This window comes from Rhinolophus sinicus, chromosome 4 (genome assembly GCF_057876585.1).
Source record: "Rhinolophus sinicus isolate RSI-liver-muscle chromosome 4, RSI-T2T, whole genome shotgun sequence".
Lineage (NCBI taxonomy): Eukaryota > Metazoa > Chordata > Mammalia > Chiroptera > Rhinolophidae > Rhinolophus > Rhinolophus sinicus.
Genome location: NC_142504.1, coordinates 115,988,555 through 116,008,579, shown reverse-complemented (window position 1 = coordinate 116,008,579; position 20,025 = coordinate 115,988,555).

The window sequence follows — 20,025 nt, the reverse complement described above, 5'->3', positions numbered from 1 at the left end:
GGAGCCGAGGGAAGAGAGAAGCTGAGCACATGCGCTCTGGCTCAGGCAACCAGTTCCTTCCACCCGCTCTGCGCAGGCTGGGACATGGCTGTATTCACCCCATGTCTTCCCACTGTGCAAACCAACCAGGAGCCGAGGGGGAACCAGGCGCGAAGACGTTCCCAAGCAGCACAACTGGGAATCGTGTTTGGAAAACCTTTTTAGGATAGAAGGTTTTATTTGGAAGAAAAAGAAAACCAGACCCTTGCTTTTTAAAGCTCACTATCTGCAAATGCCATGCTGCTGCCTGTGAGAGACGGGGCCAATTCTTCACTTTTATTCCTTTGAAGGCAAGCCACGTGTAGACAGTGATGTTAAAAAGTGATCCCTTCGGTAAGCATCCCACTCTTTGTAACGTGGCCAACTTCCAATACAATTCTTTTAATTAGGATTCTATTTCATGCCCCGGAAAGCCTGATTCCCTGCAAACTTTTCCTCCAGGCACCTTGGGGCCCAATTACTGCACCCCTGGGGTGGGAGCTGCACTCTCTGGTGACTTTCATTACCCTGTTTGTAAACCTCAGCTCTACTGCAAACCTCCCAGGGCACATTGGCGCTTCCAGGGGACAACTTTTGGTGTGCAGAGTCAGTTCTCCCATCAACTTAGAGGCTGGGGGCTCAGCTCCGAACACTCCCCTCCGTCTCCAGAAACCCACCCCAAGTAAGCCTGAGAGGGAAGTTCTAACAGAGGGAACCATCATTCATCGTCATTCCAAAGTCCCTGCTATTCTTCATCACTAAGATTGGGGTGTCAACCCTGCATGGTCCTTCCACCAATCTCCTCCCCTCCACGACTTCAGACCAGCCTCCATGAGTTTCCAGTTTCCAGGAGACATTAAAACGCATTCACAAAAGGAGGGCTTCCAAACTTTGCCAAGGCTCACTAGCAAGTCAGATGACTCGAAGTAAGTCTGATAAGGACAAGATTTGCTTTAAGATTTTTTGTTCACTCCCCATAACGACTTTCTTACCCAGAGCTCCAAGTCAAGCCCTCCCCACACGCACATACACACAGATGTAGGGCTCCGTGGGAAATGAGAGGGACAGAGGACAGCAAGCAGAAATAGAGGCTGGACTCGCTCACCGTGACCCATTCTACTTGTCCTCTTACCCACAGGCACACCTGGTTTTCTCCCCAAGCCATAATTTTTCTACCACCCACAGCAGAGGACAGGCTTCCATTATTAGCCCAAGAGTGAGTCCATGTGAAAAATTTGACTGAATTATAAAGATACCTGCTAAAATACAATATTTTATCATTACATTTATAGCTACTTTAGAGTAACAAAATTTTATGTCTAAGAGTATAAAATATTTCTGTGTGCCCTTCCAGCATCAAAAATATAGACAAAACAGACCCTGGTATAATTTCTCAAGAGATGAAATCCCAGGGCTTGCTTTTTCCATGGTGAGACCTGCAATGGCATTTGCTAAAGCCTAGTGCTATGTTGAATTTTCTCTTCTAACTTCAAATCACTCTTTTTTGCATTGAGATACAATTGTCCGTATAACGTTGTATTAATTTCAGCTATACAACATACTCATTCAATATTTGTATATAAAAATCACTCTTTTTGAAATATACCTCAGATTTAGGAAAATTGGTGGCATATAATTCCAGACTTAGTTCAGTCACAAAAGTCATTTACGTGTGAAAGTTGTATCAGCCACACAATCAGCTGCCAGGGCTAATTATTTGCTTTGCAATTATTAATTGCAATTATTTTTTAAAAAGCACAAAATTTTATGAGTGGTTAAGCCATCTTTTATTAGCAATATTCGAATTTGAGATATCGAGAAGAATTCAGAGTATGAAAACGCATTTTTGAGCGTGCAAAATAACGCTCTCATATAATGAGCTGAGCTCACAGGACTTACTGGCTTCCTAAAGACCATCTCTTCATCTCTTCCTTGTTTGTCTATGGGAGTGCTTGTCATGAGTGACCTTGTCTTTGTAGGTCAAGGATCCCAGGTCATTAGATCAAAAGGCCCTGCATCTGGACAGCGGCAGTTCCCAAACCTTTGCGAGTCCTGGGAAGGGCAGGAGCAGGTTTTGTGTGTGGGAGGCACGCTGCTGTCACCAACTTCTGTCTCCTGCACGCACAGAAAACTTCCACTTCTAAACAAGGTCTCCCTCCAAATGCCCAATCAGCCTGCGAGACTTAACAGGCACCATTCACTCCCCTGTATCCACTGTCAGGCCATGTCTCACCCAGAACAAGTCCACGTCTGAAATCCTAAATTCACATATTCTACCCTCTGACCACAACCTTCTCTCTTTTTAGATCATGATCTCTAGTTCTACTTTATCTGTTTGTAGCGTCTTTAAAGCCTCTATTTGTTTGACTTCTGATCGTCTCTCACTTTCTTTCCTATATAGTCTAGGCCTTGTGGTTCGTCTGTTTAACCACTTTTTGCTAATAGATACCAATCTCTTGTCTCTTCATCCTTCCATTGCATCTTCCAGGAAAACAAGCAGACACCCGACTTCAGATCAATCCGCCCACCTCTTTTCTCTCTTCCCACACAGCGGCTGTGGAGAGTTAGAAATCTAACATTCTACAGGGGTCGCTCTATTCTAACCTCACTGCAACCTCCAGGGGCCTGAGTTGTTTTCAGGGCCCAGAGACAGGTAGCAGCTCTCAGGGTGGAGAGGGTTCTCTGGAGGAGTGGTTCCCAAATGGCTGTATTTAGGGCTCAGGAAGAAGGAATGACACTTAATTGGGAAAAATCAATTTTTCCTAAAAATCAGCTTGGAAATATCACCCAAGATTCCTCCTAATTAGTCCTCAATCGATCAACAGGATTGACTGTCTTAAATACACATTTGTATTTCATTGGTCACAATCAACTGACTCTGTTTTTTTTTTTTCTTTTCTTCTGAAGACTGGAGACTTCCAGTATCCATTCAATATAACCACTTGGGGTACTTACATATCTTTGAATAAACAAGCACATATTGAGCACCTTCTGTTTGCCTGGGGCAATGCCACACCTTATGCAAAATAGAACAATAGGAAAACTCGCAGCTACGGTCTTTAAAGATTTGTAATTCAGGTAGAGGGATAAAACCAACACACTTCAAACAGTCAGGAAACAGGTATGAGAAAACTCTACTGTGCTGAAGGAACTGAGGTGCGAATCCACAGGCGGGAGAGACTGGCGCCATAGGGGGCCCTCGCTAGACCGTGAGCTAGTATTGAAGGAAGGACGCAGTGTAGGTAAGCAGAGAGGTGGGGGAACATCCACCACACTCATCCTGTTCTCCCAACTTTAGTTCTGCTCCCTCTTTGTGACTTTAAGGCAGAATTCAACCTAGTGAGATGGGAATTCGGACTGACAAATCCCCAGTCCTAACATGTCTCCAGTGAAATGCCTTTGGAACTCCCAGAAGTTTGCATAGGACTCTCTTACCCTAGATGGTCTGAGCACCCCAAAGGAGCGGGACATTCCCCACGAGTGCAGAAGGAGTCTGGGCTCTCCTGTGACATACCCCAAATCCACGCCTGAGGCCCCTCAGCTCAAACCCCACAGTATCCATCCGCCTGCATCTCACAGCTCTCCTCAGGGCTCCCATGTGCTCAGCTGAGGATGGGGCAGGACTGAGCCAGGAGAGGATGAGAGGGGCCAGCCCTCACACCTCACTGCGTCTGGGGAGTGGACCACGGGCTCAGTCAGTTCCCACAGTCAGTAGAGAAGGGAACTTCTGCATTGTTTCTGCAGCAGAATGGACCACCTCATCTTTGCTTTGGGGTTATTCTACCTGCTGTATTAGAGTAGTCCCATTAACACAGCTTTATTTTTAAATAAAGCTCTTATCTTAAAATGTATCTGTGCATAAAACAAAATCACACTGTGTGCCTGAGTGTTATGTTCTGTTGCAAAGGCAGAAAAGTGACTCCTTGACTCATTCCCAATTCTTAAAACATTTGCAAAAGCTGTTCTCTCACTGACTCACAAAATTTTATAACCTTCTGTAAGTTACTTACAATACACCATGTGGATCACTCTGGTCATTTTATTTCTGGAATATAATCTACTGAAGATAATGAGTACAAACTGTCATCAAAATATATAATAGTTCTTGCAGAAAACAAAAGTCATTTGTCCATGATAACTTGTAATGACACAGTCATATTCTCGTTTTGTTGTTTTGGTTGGTTTGGGTTTTTTGTTTGTTTGCTTGCCTGCTTAAGATCTTTATGTGTTTTGTATTATGAAGTTTAACAAAATTAAGAGGGATGAGAATGAAATCATCAATTATTAAGTCTACAGGGCAAGTGTGATTGGAAATATTACATTTACAGAAGAAGAACAGGGCCTTTTCTGAAGAAAGTGCTGTTCCCAAATGTAACTTGAAGGTATCTATAAAGATCGTGGCAAATGAAGTAGACATTCAACATAAAATTCTGCTGTGTGTGTTCTCAGAATTGACAATGTCAAGAGCCTTGAAAAACAGGAAGTTATTAAAATATGTTGTAAAGCTTTAGCAATTAAAACAACATAATGGTAACAGGAATGGAGAGATCAATAATTTTTATTTTTAAAAACATGTAAATATGCTAACTTTGTAACCCAAGGAGGTAGTTAACTATCGACATGGAAAGTCGTGGCTGTGTACTCTGCATGTACATTTAAGTAAGAATGTGTGTGGGTGTGTGTGGATATGTGTGTGCATGCAGGTGTGTTTATAGAGAGTTCTGGAAGAAGGTCTGGTTGTCCATGATGGTGATAGCAAAGTCTCGTGTGTGATTGTTTTGTTTTTTGTTTCTCTGTACATTTAAAATTTTAACTATGAATATACATATTTTTAACAAACAAAATAAGGCTATTTTCAATGAAGGAAGAAACAAGGGTCAACAAAATCATCCGCATGCGACTCTTCTCGTCAGCTCTTGCTCTCACTTTAAGAATGACTTCTGCTGCTTCCCATATATGCCCCTCACAGCCCGAGGGGGACAGGAAAGGGCGTGGCTGCTGCTTTTCAGATCTCAGACTGGCCTCAGTGACAAGGACACAGCATGTTTAGTAGTGTGGCCAGCATGTAATCCGTCCAGAATTGGCCTAGCAAGAATTGATCGCAATGTCTGCCTCTTACCCCTTGAAATAAACAAAACTGTCAGTGGTGTGGCCAAGAGGCATAGCTTCCATTCTATGCACTTGGTCGCTGTGTGACCACATCTCAGTTCCCCACAGGTCCTAGGATGCAGGGCCTGTGCTAACTCCCAGGGACGAAGCGTGTGGTCAAAGGCAAGAATGAAGGACATAGTGGGGACGCCAAAACAACAAAGGCCATTCCAGCTTGGGACACAGGTGGATTTACTCCATTTATAATACGGCACAATGGGGCCATGAAAATGGAAGCTCAGTAAGAACAAGAAAAAAGTATGTGTTAGCCGTCAGAGACCCTGAACCACATCGGACTTCCCCAGGCTGTGCTTTGCAGAAGACTTCTCCGGGGAGGGGACACAGGAAGGGGCTGACACCTGGCCTCGCTGTCCTCAGCCAAGGTGCACCCTGGCTTGGCAATGCTCCAGTGTGGAGGGAAGACTGCCTTTCTCCGATTGTCACCAATGTGGGAAGCTCTCACTTTCTAATTTGCCCACAGCCACCTTAGGATTCAGCAGCCTCGATTCCCCCATTTGTAGAATAACTCAAAAGCAAAATAAGTGATTTAATAAGTTAAGTATGTGAAAGTAAACAGGGAAGCTTCTATTTCTACAGAGAGACAGAAAATTTCTTATTCTGATTCTCTATTGGTGATGATGTGGCATCATGACAGAAGAGGTGACAATAAAGCCCCAATTTGAATGAAAGAAAAACACTTCTGCAGGTGGAAGTTTTATTTTCCACTAACTTAGATTTTGCATTCAGCTATTTAAACCTGTTTGCCCTTTCTTCACAGAAACTAGTGAATATCTTTTTTTTTTAATTTGTGAACCACTATAAAATTAGTCAGCATGTAATTAAAATAATCCTTCAAAAAGGGCATGAAGAGGAAACCATGGAAGAAAGAAAACTAACAGAAAGGAACTCAAGATAGATTGTCAAAAACACTGCTGTCCTACCCAAAGCAGCTGGGGTTATGCACACACACATGCTTGTACAAGGGCAAGTAGACACACGTGGGGGTATCAGGACCCATGAATGAATTTTGGGGGACATGAACTGAAGAGGGAGGCCTATCCTGTACTGATGGAAATTGCTTTGGTATCATAATACCCCCTCTCATAATTACACTAAATAATATTTTATTCTTGAGTTTTCTGCACAAGTTCTGATCTTCAATTAATATCTAGGGTTCTATTCTGAACTCTCCAATTTCTCTTTTTTTTTAAATTTTACAGAACTCTAAACATGGTATTGTAGTACAAAAATGAAAATCAAGAAATTCCAAAAGGACCATGGTGTGGAATAATAATAAATGAGTTTTTAGTGCTAAAAATAATGTACAATTTACACTAAGTTCTGTGTTGATAACCAAAGTGATGTGAGTAGAAGATGATATAAGTAGTCCACAGAGATTCTCACTGGGGAAAAAAATGAAAGTGTAATATTTTTGTAAATTTGTGGGTAGGCACAAGAAGTTATCATACACAAAACTGAAAATCACTTCTTACAAAACAAGATAGCCAATAAATCATGGGGAGAAAGACAAAGAGGGTAATGAATAGTTTTAAATATATATTTAAGGAACAGGACAGTACTTGCCTTGGGTTCTTTTTTGAATAACAGCACAAAGGGTTAAGTGTATATTTTTGCATGTACATTCAAAAACAGTATTTGCCAATATTCAATGAGATCTTGCAAAAGAACAAACAATGCATGTAGACCAATCCAATAGCTTACATAAGATTTGAGCTTATTGGTTGAAAATTACACTTAGAACAATTTGTCAAACAAATTCCCAAGAACATTAAAACCCCTGCAAGAAAGAAATTAATATCATGCTTCTCAGCATCAGTTAAGAGCTGCATAGATCAGAGATTTGTTTTGGTGCCATGAAGGTCTGACTTTGACTTTCAAACAAGATGAGAGTATGAAGCACATGATAAGACAGAAGCGTGAAGAGCTAATTTGTAAGGATTCCATCAGATTATGAATCAGCAATTGTAATGAGAGGTGTCTCCCAAACTGTCTGCACAGGGGTCTGTAGACCACATGCAAACGTGCATAATGGCTAAATGTGTATTCCCTATCTGAGGGAGACGTTCTATCTCCTTTTCTTCTGTTATTTTCCAAAGGCAATAGTGTTCTTTAATTCTGCCTGAAGCATAAATGAAGAGACCATGCTTTTAAATAGACAGCAAGCAAATTCTCAGTTATATCAATAGCACTCATGCATTTGACTGCTTTCTGCCATTTACTTATAAAACGTTATTTGGAACATTTTAACATTCTTAGTGTACTAAAAATGGCGTTCACTCTTTATTCCCCTTTACACACGATTCTAGACAAGAGGGCCCAGTACATTCACCAAAAAAAAAGTGAGAAGATGGAACATAAAGGCTAGATAGGTATGCATTTTATCAGAAAACATTCCAAACTTTTTTAAAAAATCTATCTGGAGAATAGGAATAGCAATGAGGATTTGCAGCCTGGCTTTGGAAATCACATAGAGATGAGGGTATGTTTGCTTCTAAATCTGTCTCTACCATCCAACCATGCAGCTAAACATCATCTTTTTCAATTTAACTAAAAGGAATAAAGCTCCATATCAGGCGGTAGAGATGCACCAGGTATTTACATGCCTTGGCGCAACATGTACGGGTCCTCAGCATCTAAACTATGATGGCTCTGGCTACCCTCACAGGGACTTGGGGACGCAGGGATGGGGAGTGACTCTTTAATGGATACAGGGCTTCCTTCTAGGGTGCTGAAAACGTTCTGGGACTAGATAGTGCTGACATGCAAAACATTGTGAATGTAGGAAATGGCACTAATGGCAAATTTCACGTTATGTGTGTTCTACCATAAATAAAATAGTATAGAATAGTAAGCAGTGAAAATGACAATTCTGATACAAGACAAAGTAAAGTTAAAAAAATCTGGAGAGGAAAAGTAGGTAGAAGATATGGATGAAATGAGATGGGTCACAGGTATGTCATTGTTGAAGATAGGTGCTGGATACAGAAGCTTCTTTGCACTATTCTTTTTATTTCTATCAATACGTACAAAATAAAAACATATATACAAATGTACAAAAACTTTAAAAATTGTATCAAGTAATCAGTGAACTCTGTTGACTCTTTTTAATGAAACAAATAATCAAGGATAGCCCTTTGTAAAAGAGTTTCATAGATTATGATTGCAATAGCTTTATGTGTGGTTTGATAGGCTATTTTTTCCAATAATATTGTATTATTTGATAATGCCACAGAATTAATTTAAACAGTGCAAGATGTTTCACAGAGTTGCAAAGTGAGTATTACTTTTGGAAATGGAAATATAAGTATAGATGCCTTAAAATTATCCAGGACCTCTCTCAGTGCCTCACACAACACACCCTCAATAAATAATGATTTCTAAATTAACGAATGCTCCAATATGTGTGCTTGGTCTTACAACTTATAGGATTGTTGTGAATAATTAAATGTTGTTTCTTTTAGGGAATGCATATTTCCTCATGAGGAATGCAATGACACCTGCGTGAAGTGCTTTGAACCAATTAATTGATTAAAAATAATATGTACTTTTGAAAGCAACTGACAAATTAGTCAACTCAAAAAAAGCTGTTGAACTAATTGTTTGTAGATAGCAAATCGCTTTGCGTGGAATTAACCATTTACTTAGGTATCACATAGATAGAACTTAATTCATAATTGAGATTCCAGTGCTTATCAATTCATCTAATTTTGGGGTGAAAAATGCATCTATCTTAAATCAACTCCTTTTCACATTTAACTATATGTTTCTATATTTAGCCTAGCAAATCATTCAAAGATCGGAGGTCATTTTTGTGGTTACAACTCCACCCATTTTTTCCTCCAAACACTTGACTGGACAATACTTTGTTCCTGAGTGTGATACCTCATGAGAGTTCAGACTATACCCGACCCACTAGTGTGGGTCAACATGAGAGACCAACCTGACTCCTTAACACCTGCCCAGTCCACTCCCTGAAGCTGGTCTGTTCTTGTGTCTACTGCCCTAAAAAAAACTGCCTCCTTTTCAGTTCTTTCACTTTCTTCTGTTTCCACAATAACTTCCTATTAGTTTCCCGAACAGTGTGTCTCTGGCTTCTACTGAGCCAGAAGCACTTTCCTTTCTCTTCTCTTTCAGGATCTGCATGGCCTACGGGATTCTTTGGGACTCCCTTTGGTCACTCAAAATCCAACTCGTTCCTTTAAGAAAACTAGAGCACAAATGTTTACAAACTGTTGATGACCACCAACACACACAGAACGAATGACTTAGTTATAATGGTCAAGACACTTGGAAATTAGAAAAGGGGGACATGTTCTACCTACAAGTTTCACTTGAGAGATGACGGCTCAGGGAAACAGCCATAGCCAGCGCATGCTCACAGGATGAGACCCCATGGAATTATCTAGAAGGCTCCCACCCTGTCCTTTGGCCCAAGGCGGAGGTCCACACTGGTGCAGGCCACTTATCAGCCACCATCATGCAAAGGGGTGCAGTAGATTGAATTGTCAGTTCATCGGCACTAAATATCAGACACACCCTCCAAAGACTTTTCAAGAAGCCTCTTTTCCCTTGGCACCAAGGAAGACGTGGTTCACTCCTTCCAGATTAGGAAAAGGGAAACAGAAATAATGAAAGGTTCCGCTGGCTATAATCACAGGTAGAGAAATAAATGACTGTGTGTTTGCTTTTACTCCCTATAGCGTGTAGCTGTTTTCATACACTCCCCCTCCCCACCCCACCCCACATACATGAAGATACTGTTGAGCATTATTAGTTCAGTGCGTTAACATGCCTTGGTTAACATTAAAAATACCCCCCCCCCCCATATTTCATTGTGGTACAATTTCCTGTCTTGAAGAAAGATGAAAACTTTTACTTGGAAGATGTATAGTTAGAATTTCCTGTAATACTGAATTAGCTCCAGTCAAAATGAACTATTTTGCACTGCCATTATTACTCATTTACCAAAAAGACTTTGTTCTGGGTTTAATATTTTCTTAGTACTTTTAACTTTTCTAAGCACTTTCTCTTCAAATATCTCTTCTAGCCTCACCTTAAGCCTCAGAGTCAGGGCAAATACTACTATTGCCCAGTGTCAGGAAAACCATGCATGGCAGTGACGAAGGGACAGAATTAGGATAATAATCCACAGCTCCTAGTCTTATTCCACGCATTTTGGAAAAAACAAACAAACAAAATACCATTTCATCGCATAGCTAACCAAATATCTATGTCAGAATTTTTTAAGTGACAGAGGCAAATGTTATTAGTTTATGACGACTGTGTTTGCCTTGACACTTTAAAAATACCGCAGTAAAAAATTGCGTTAGTAATCACACAAAAGACTCTTGTAGTGCCTCCCCCTGACAATAGGCATGCCCACCATGGAAAGCTATGAGGCTTCCTTACGTTTCTCTTATGATATGATCATGAGGTCAATGCAAATTTCTGAAAAGCTCAATCCAAGTGCAATTTCAAGGAAGCTTTCATGGCGTTGAGAAACAATACGGCCAACATAACATTGTATTAATTTGAGGGTTTGAGAGAAAGCCATAGAACAAAGGTCCGTGCAGATCAGGTCAGCCTAGAAGCGGACGTCTCTTGGAACGGGTGCCATCCCTGAAGTTCACGGCGCTGAACGCCGTTGGGGAGGCGCGCCCCCGACACCCTGACTTTCTGTGTCGCTGGATCTGGTCCTCACAGCGATACGCAGCCCTTTACGCTGCCCTGCTACTGAAGCCAAGGGGGTGGTGCTGGCAGCCATTCCCCTTCTCTACTTTGGTGTTTTTTTCAACCCTGTATATTTATGGGGTTTTTAAATACTATCTTTTCCTGTTTACCATATGTCAAATTCTACATGAACTGATACAAACAGGCAAAGGCCGTATCACTCTCATCTCCTAAAATAGGCTTTCCTCCCTCCCACCTCCTACACGTCATCAAGCGCCTAAGTACTAATTACTAAAATCTAAAATGCTCATCGGACCGAATTGCATTATGTGTCCACTTTTAAAGACCTCAATCCAATTATCCACACTGATGTGGGCACCCAGGGAAAAAAGAAAAAAGAAAAAAAAAACTCCTCTGTCTGTAAATTTCCATTATGTAGCGACTCAGCTCTGGGACAGTTCAGCGCAAAGATGGTCCCCGCGGAGCACAACGTGCTCTTTCTAAAGCCAGCCAGCACCCTCCGCGTAGCTGAGCACGGCTGTACCCACTGCAGCGCAGCGCTGCCCTCAGCACAGCCTGCTGCCACGCACCGACTCCACACTCCAGGGAGTGCTTCCCTGCTTCGTGCTGGTAGCAGATTAAAGCTGTTCTCATTTTCCACCCGAGCCAAATAGATGCATAAGCAAGCTGTTAGATTGTCTCGGGATGGCACAGGACACCGTGGCCGCGCCGTTCTGAGCTCCGCTGTAGTTAGCACATCGGTGAGCATTTGCAAGTGCAATCACGGGGGATGGGGGACAGGAGGCCGGGGAAGACATGGGTCTGAGAAAACCACGCCCAACCCAAGTGCTTATTCCTGCTGAGGTGGCCTGAAAGAAAGTCACTAAGCACTTTGCCAGAATGGGGTGAAAATGCCTCCAAAAAACAAGGAAGATAGTGTTTACTGAAGGAAAAAGATGGAGAGTCCTCTCTCTCCGCTGCCAGTCAGAAAGGGTTTGTCGCGTTGCATTCCACACAAGACTGGACAAATGGACAAAGGAGAACAGAAACCCAGGCATGAAAGGTAGCTGGAAAGCCGAAAAGACAGAAGGCTGCGTCCTGTGATGAAGCCACAGGTCATGACCTGCTTGCCTGCGATTCAGCATGGGGAATCCAATTTGAATAGACCCCCCAACCCCCTACCCCCAAAACGTGCGCGGTGGAACTGCCAGTGAGCACACAAATAATCTATGGGAAGGAGAGGCAGTATCCACTCCAACGCAAAAATTGGGGTGTGACACATCAGCAGGGAAGGAGAAAAAGGTGAAAACCAACTTGGAAAAATGCAGAACGCCAAAGGAATCTTGCAACAACACAAATATAAGGAACATGCCTGCAGCTCAGAGTGTCGAACCAGCAGCGTGAAGAGGAGAGAAAAATAATTACATGCCTTGTTGGAACTAGTTTTTATCATCACTGTGTTAAACATTTATAATAAAGCCCCAGTGCACACAGCATTCTCCCAAGTGGGGCTTACAGCAAGATACTCAAACCCTCTTTATTCCTTAGAAGAGTTTTGGTAAAAATAGATGGAAATAAACAAAAAATGCTATTCATGAAAAAAAAGACCATCTTGTCATTGATTTCTGGGCCCCATGTGACAAGATTGTTCTTGCACATATGTAATATGAGCTCTTAAACAAAATGTGCACATAGTTTTAAAAGACGGAGAGTGAAATTAAAATCTCTCAAAATTCTGGAAAAGTATCTTTCTAGAAAACAATGAGATGAAGCAAAAGCCCTAAATATACACATCATCTTGGGCTCAATGATTGTAGGTCTAAGAATCTACCTGAAAGAATGTAATGTCTATGCAAAGATGTTCATTTCAGAGCTATTTAACTTCTGCATGGTAACTCATGTCCTCATGTGGATACCAAATGCCCACTGTTCAACAAAATCTACTCCCATGATTTTGGGGAGTCCCCCAGTGGCATCTCCCACTTGTTTGTAAACACATTCACTCAATTATGTGTACATGTCTATATGGCCCCTCTTGCCTGGGTCCTTCCTCAAGCTCTTTCCCAGGTAGCAAGGGTCTTCTCAGCTGCTGCCCTGGACACTGAGGTCCCTGCAGGCTTCTCTGGCCCAGACCAGGTGTCCTGCTGCACTGGGTGTGGCTGCTGGGTTAGGTGGCTGCACCCACGATGTGATCCTCTGTCCACTGCTGTCATTCTCATTCTGAAGAGCCGTTTATGTACTGTTGCTCCTGTGGGGGCATGGCTGGCAGGGGTCCTGGCCGAGGTAGAGAAAGGGTCATCTTACCCATTTGGGATTATATCCTCTTACCCAAAGTCTTGCAGAGCTACCTGTGAATGTACTTCTCCCAGGGTTCCATCCCAGTCCTCTTTCTCCCAGAACCAGGGCACAGGTCTGTGGCAGGCTTAGGGGAACAGCTGAGTGATAGATGGCACCTTGTGACAAAGGCCTTCCTCCTCTCCCACAGGATGGCTGGGACATGAAGTGAAGTGTCAGTCCTTCGTGAAGCATGGCTGGCCATACACAGTTCAGGCTCTGTGTGGGGCATCCACACACTTTGAATAATAGCCCAAACAAATGTGTGCTAGAAAATAGGCTAATTAAATTAATATAATGGAATAATATATAGCCATTAATAGTAATTACTTTTTTTAAAGTTTATTGGGGTGACAATTGTCAGTAAAGTTACATAGATTTCAGGTGTACAATTCTGTAACACATTATCTATATATCACATTGTGTGTTCACCACCCAGAGTCACCCTATATTTGATCCCCTTTACCTTCCTCTACCATCCCCCTCTCCCCTTACCCTCTGGTAACGATTAAACTATTGTCTGTGTCTATGAGCTTTTGTTTTTTTCGTTTGTTTATCTTGTTCTTTTGTTGTTTTCAGCTTTATATACTACATATCAGTGAAATCATATGGTTCTCTACTTTTCTGTCTGACTTATTTCGCTTAGCATTATAATCTCAAGATCCATCCATGTTGCCACAAATAGTACTATTTCATCTTTTCTTATGGCAGAATAGTATTCCATAGTATATATAGATGATATAGATATAGATATAGATATAGATATAGATATAGATATAGATATAGATATAGATATAGATATAGATATAGATATAGATATAGATATAGATATAGATATATAGATATAGATATAGATAGATATAGATATAGATAGATATAGATACAGATATATATATATCACAACTTCTTTATCCATTCGTCTATTGAAGGACACTTTGGTTGTTTCCATGTCTTGGCCACCGTAAATAAAGCTGCAATGACCACTGGAGCACATATGTCTTTATGGATAAATATTTTCAGATTTTTGGGGTAGATACCCAGGAGAGGGATTGCTGGGTCATATGGTAATTCTATTCTTGATTTTTTGAGGAACCTCCACACTGGTTTTCATAGTGCTGCACCAGTCTGCATTCCCACCAACAGTGCAGAGAGTTCCTTTTACTCCACAGCCTCTCAAATGCTTGTTACTATTTGTGTTATTGATGACAGCCATTCTAACTGGTGTAAAATACTAAGAGCAAACTTAACCAAGGATATGAAAGATCTACGTACTGAAAACTATAAGACATTTTTAAAAGAAATTGAAGAAGACACAAAGAAATGGAAAAACATTCCATCATGGATTGGAAGAATCAACATACTTGAAATGGCCGTATTACCCAAAACAATACACAAATTTAATACAATCTCCATCAAAATCCCAAAGGCATTTTTTAAAGACAGAGAACAAAAAATCATCAGATTTGTATAGAACCACAAAAGACCACGAATAGCCAAAGCAATCCTAAGAAAAAAGAACAATGCTGGAGGTATCACACTCCCTGACTTCAGCTTGTACTACAGGGCTACAATAATCAAAGCATCATGGTATTGGCAGAAAAACAGACACGTAGACCAATGGAATAGAATTGAGAACCCAGAAATAAAACCACATATATAGGGACAGATGATTTTTGACAAAGAAGCCAACAACATACAATGGAGAAAAGACAGCCTCTTCAATAAATGGTGCTGGGAGAATTGGAAAGTCACATGCTGAAACTAGACTATCTGTCACCCAAATTAACTCAAAATGGATCAAAGACCTAACATAAGACCTGAAACAATAAACTGTATAGAATAAAACATAGGTACTAAACTTATGAATCTTGGATTCAAAGAGCATTTTATGAATTTGACTACAAAGGCAAGGAAAGTAAAAGCTAAAATAAACGAATGGGACTATATCAAACTTAAAAGTTTGTGCACAGCAAAAGAAGCCATCAACAAAAGAAAGAAGCAACCAACCGAATAGGAGAAAATTTTTGCAAACAGTGCCTCTGATAAGGGGCTAATGTCCAAAATATACAAGGAACTCATACAACTCAACAACAAAAAAACAAACAACCCAAATAAAAAATGGGCAGAGGACCTGAAGAGACATTTCTCTAAAGAGTAATTACTTTTTAATAAATGAAACAGAAGCTCTTTTTATTAAATTATGTTTCAAAAGATTTCACCACTGAAGAAATATGTGTATTCATATATTTGCATAGAAAAATAGACTAGAATAAAATATACCCAAATACTAATGATCCCTATCCCTAAGGCATGAGGTGGAGGGTGATTTTTAACGGTTCTCTAATTTCCAAATGTTTTTTAATTTATAATGAGTCTTACAACTCTTGTAATGTGTACACGTTTTCAATCAGAAAGTAATAGAATGTGTAAAAAATGTCCAATTGTTTATTCTCCTTGTGTCAAATTACACAGGACTCTGGGGGGAGCCGGCAGGACAGTTAGTCTTGGCCATTACTCAGTCTCCCTACCTACATGCACCACAGAACAAGGGAACAGGTGTGGGCCAAAGCAGGACTGACCACCTGGACACTGCATGCCTGCTCAGTGATCCTCTGTGGCTGCCAGGTCAAGCCTGGGGTCCAGAGAGCTGCCCTTAGTGCTGAAGCTCCAGGGCTGGGTCCAGTCTCCAAGCAAATCAAGCATCCTGGTCCGTAGGTCCTACCACATACGGGCACTGCCCTGGAGGCGAGCAGCTCATTGCAACTTGGGTTTTGTTACCTTTTGAATCTGAAAGAAAATGACTGCTTCTTCTCTCGTGCTACCCTCCAAGTTCCTCCTCTCTCATCTCCATCCATCTCTACTCAGTTCCGAGTTCAGGTTTTTCACAAAAGTCAGAAAGCATAGCTGTCTTCCAGCACCGATGGCTTTTGACCCCGTGAAAGCCCTGGAATAGGAAACTCACCAGGTGGCCTGGTGGGAAAAGGGAGAGGACACATACTGGGCAAACAAATACAAAGACCTCAACAGGCCACCCTGCTACCTTCACAATCATTTTTTAATGTGTGTTTCTTGAAGAGGAAATAAATCATGAGAATTAGGAATTCAGAGCCAGACAGTTGGGAAGGAACATGGTTTGTGTCCACCCAGAGCCACTAAAAGCCAGGTCTTACCCTAACCACAGACTGGCAAAACCACACTTATATCAGAATTCAAGTTCGTTTTTCCTGACTCGACATCGCAAACATGCATCTTCAACCTTAGAAGATTAAACATACCAGCAACTTTTTCTTACTGAAGATGTTATTTTCTTGGGGTGAATGATATAAACATTACCTGGATCACTTTGTACCTTCCAGTTCTTTTCCATTTTCATATTTCGATTGGGGGTGAAGCATGTTTTCAAGTATGCAATCTCTCCTAGGACAGGTAACAGGCCAATGGAGCCGTTATAGTTTATCCGTGATGACGTGGGAAGGACTTTGGCTTGGGAGCTAGGGTCCTTCCGTGAGTCTGAGGCCACTGGGACGTGCAGGGTCTGACAAAGGAAACACTAGTCTGGCATACTTGGGGGCAATAGAAAATCCCAAATTTCCAAACTCTATTTCCATTCAAATTGGAAGTTTGAAAGACTCTCCAAATACATGGAGATGAAAGGGAAATCAGGGAAAGAACTTACTGTGAACTCATCCATCAGCCCTTTCAGAAAGATTTTGTGCAAAAGGAAAAATAAATGTAATGAAAGCGCCGATAAATTAGGAATGGAAAGGGGAAATGCGTTTCAAAACTACAGTAAAATATGCTAAGAATACATGGAGCATTTCCGAAGCTCCCTTCTAACAAGCAGAGGGAAGGGGGTTGGGGAGCATGGGGACTTGTGGCCCACAAGTTGCACACATGGATGTCACATGAGGAGTACCCAGCATGGTCTGCCTTCTTCTGGGAGGGTGGACATTAAGCTGTGGTTGGGCAGGTTTTCTTCATCAGCCAAGCGTTGTTGCAGTGTTGTTCCTGGGTCTCCATCTGCCTCACACAAGAAGCTCTGACTGAGACGCTTTCTGCTTTTTTGTTTGTTTGTTTTTCATTAGTCATATGAAAGGCAAGCTTCCACATGCATCGCCCATGTCCCCATGGCTGGGGGCCCTGTGGTGTCACCATAGGACCCTGACAACGTGGAGGGGTGATTTCACCAGTCCCCACTCACATTCAGCTAAACACGCAGAAGTGTTTGGCTTGGGTTTGAATTTATTACGATTGCTCCAAAAAACAACAACAAAAAAGTTTTAAATTAGTTCAACCTGTGTTGAATTAGGCCATAATAAAAGTACGGTCTCATGGATTTAAACTGTGGTTTGGCCAATATTCTAGACACACACGGAGAAAATAAGAAGGCTTTCTTCTCAAAGGAAAGTCATTTTAGAATGTGGTAATCCTCCGCAAAGAGAACAATAAGCTCATCTGTTGCTTTTTGAAATAAATTTCAGTGATATTTTAATTTGAAAATGCCCCAGAAGTATGTGGAGTGGTCCACTTTTCTCATGAGTCTTCCAAGATCACACGGAGTCTCAATTCACTGGTTAAAGACAATTCTCATATCTAAAAGTATGAATCGCTGGGAAAACATTTCCCATGCAAACTGTAAAACTGTGTCAATAAATTATTTTTGAAGGAAGTGATTAAACTCAATAAATAAAAGTTTAAAATGGTAACTAAATTTCTGACTCAAAGCAACTAGAATGACACTATCGGCCTTAGAATTCCCATGACTCTTAATGCCCCAGATGACACACTTGCTACTTGTGTAATTCTGCCTCCCTCGAGATGACATGTTTCAGTATCAGGCCTAGTTTGTCTAGTACTCTACAAAACTAGAACATTTGATACCTGAAAAAAACTATAAAATTAGCAAGACAGATATTACCCCATTTTTCTCCTCTTTGCTGTGGACTCACATCCATGATCAAGTAGAGCAGACATGAACAATACATATATTTAGAATGAAATTGAAACCTCCTTCCCTCCCAGTCTTGGGTAAATTCATTTTCTGGCTACAGGATGGCATAAAACTGAGTAACCCAGCAGTGAGCTATCCTGGGACCAGAGAAATTGTGTAATCAATTTGATTATTGGAAATGGCCAAGGCGTATATGGGGTATGCCTTTACTTGTCTATGGAAGAAAAACATAATAACAACGCAGATATAAGACATAAAGACTATGGAATAAAAACACAGAGGTGGTCCTTCTCATGAGGACAGGGGTGGAATAGCTCCAAGAAATGAGGACTAAGAGAACTCAGTCCAAATGCTAAATGGGGAGTGAGGGGAAACCCCTAACTTGATCATTAATAAAAAATATCATAGATAAAACCTGTTAAGTTTCTGACCACACAAAAAAGCAGAAAGCTTGTTATGTGAAGAATAATAGTGTGATGAAAATATTTATTTAGTTTACTATTACACACTTAGCAAAGTGTTTATTTGTTAATTCCATCAAATCTTCCTTAAGTTGCATGTATTTGCCCCATTTTATAGATGGGGAAAGGGGGGACTAGCTAATTTACATAAGTTTGTTAATGTCACAGAATTGTTCATAAGAGGATTTGAACCTAGTGCTGTTGAATCCAGAGCCCCTGTTTTTCATCCTAACCTTTTGTGAGGGTTTATGGTAGTAACAATTTTTAAGGATTGGGCAGAGAATTTCACAGCAAACCCAGATTCCCCCCACAATTATTTTTGTCAGTCTTGAATCTTTGTTATCCATTATTTATCCGTCTTAATGTTTTCCCTACTTAAAAAAAAGTCTCAGAAAGATGTAATAAATTAGGCCTCATCATACTTTCGTGTGAATTGATTTCTCAATGGGCTTTGGTTGGGGAAATCAGAGACAGAGCCCATGGGAGACTTAGAGACTAACTTCATTCTCAAGGGGTAAAAAGCTGTGGGAGAAAAGCATCGAAAGGATAGTAAGAAGGAAAATAGAAGATAAACATGACCTTTCATAGCAGGTCAGATGGGCTGGTACTCTGTAGAAACAATTCCATTAGCTCAATAGCTTAACACTACACAATTGCATTTCTTACTCACATTATATAATTTTCATGGGTTGCAAGGTGGAGCTGTGCTCATTTTTGTTCCTCACTATTGGATTCAGGTTGACAGAGAAGCCACAACCTCAAATATTCCCAACCACCAAGGCAGAAGGGAAAAGAGCTATGTGGGTCTCATACAGACAATTGAAGATCCAGCCTAGAAGTGACACACCATTTTGTTCACACCGCATTGACCAGAACTAACCATGTGATGACACCCACCCACGTGGGAGAGGACAGGAAGTGCCAAGCTACTGTGTGTATAGATGGTGGAGAGCCAGAAACTTTCATGCCAACACTGATAAATATTCTGACAGTGAATATCTCTCAATATTTACCCACTTTTCAGTGTGGCCCAAATTTGGCACTCCTTTCACATGGTAGCACATCTCTTTTCAAAGGCACTTTGGTTTGTTACCCTATTCACTGTTCACATTGCTTTCCAAAACCGTTATTTTCAGAAAGTCATTTCTCTCCCACTACAGGTATTCCACAGAACCAAAGTAAGTCTAGAACATATCTTTTAAATGTGTTTGTGATGAGAGCTAGCATGGCTAATGACAGGTCCCATGCTTGTGGTGGGAAGGTTTTGTCATCTTTATCAAAGAGAGTCTTGTCTGTACTTCAATTATGTTCCTTCCTTACACATTATCTTATCAGACGCATTGTATGAGATCTTAAAATCATGAATTTCTGACTGAGGTGAATGATTCATCTCACTGTAATTTTGTGGGACTATTATGATAG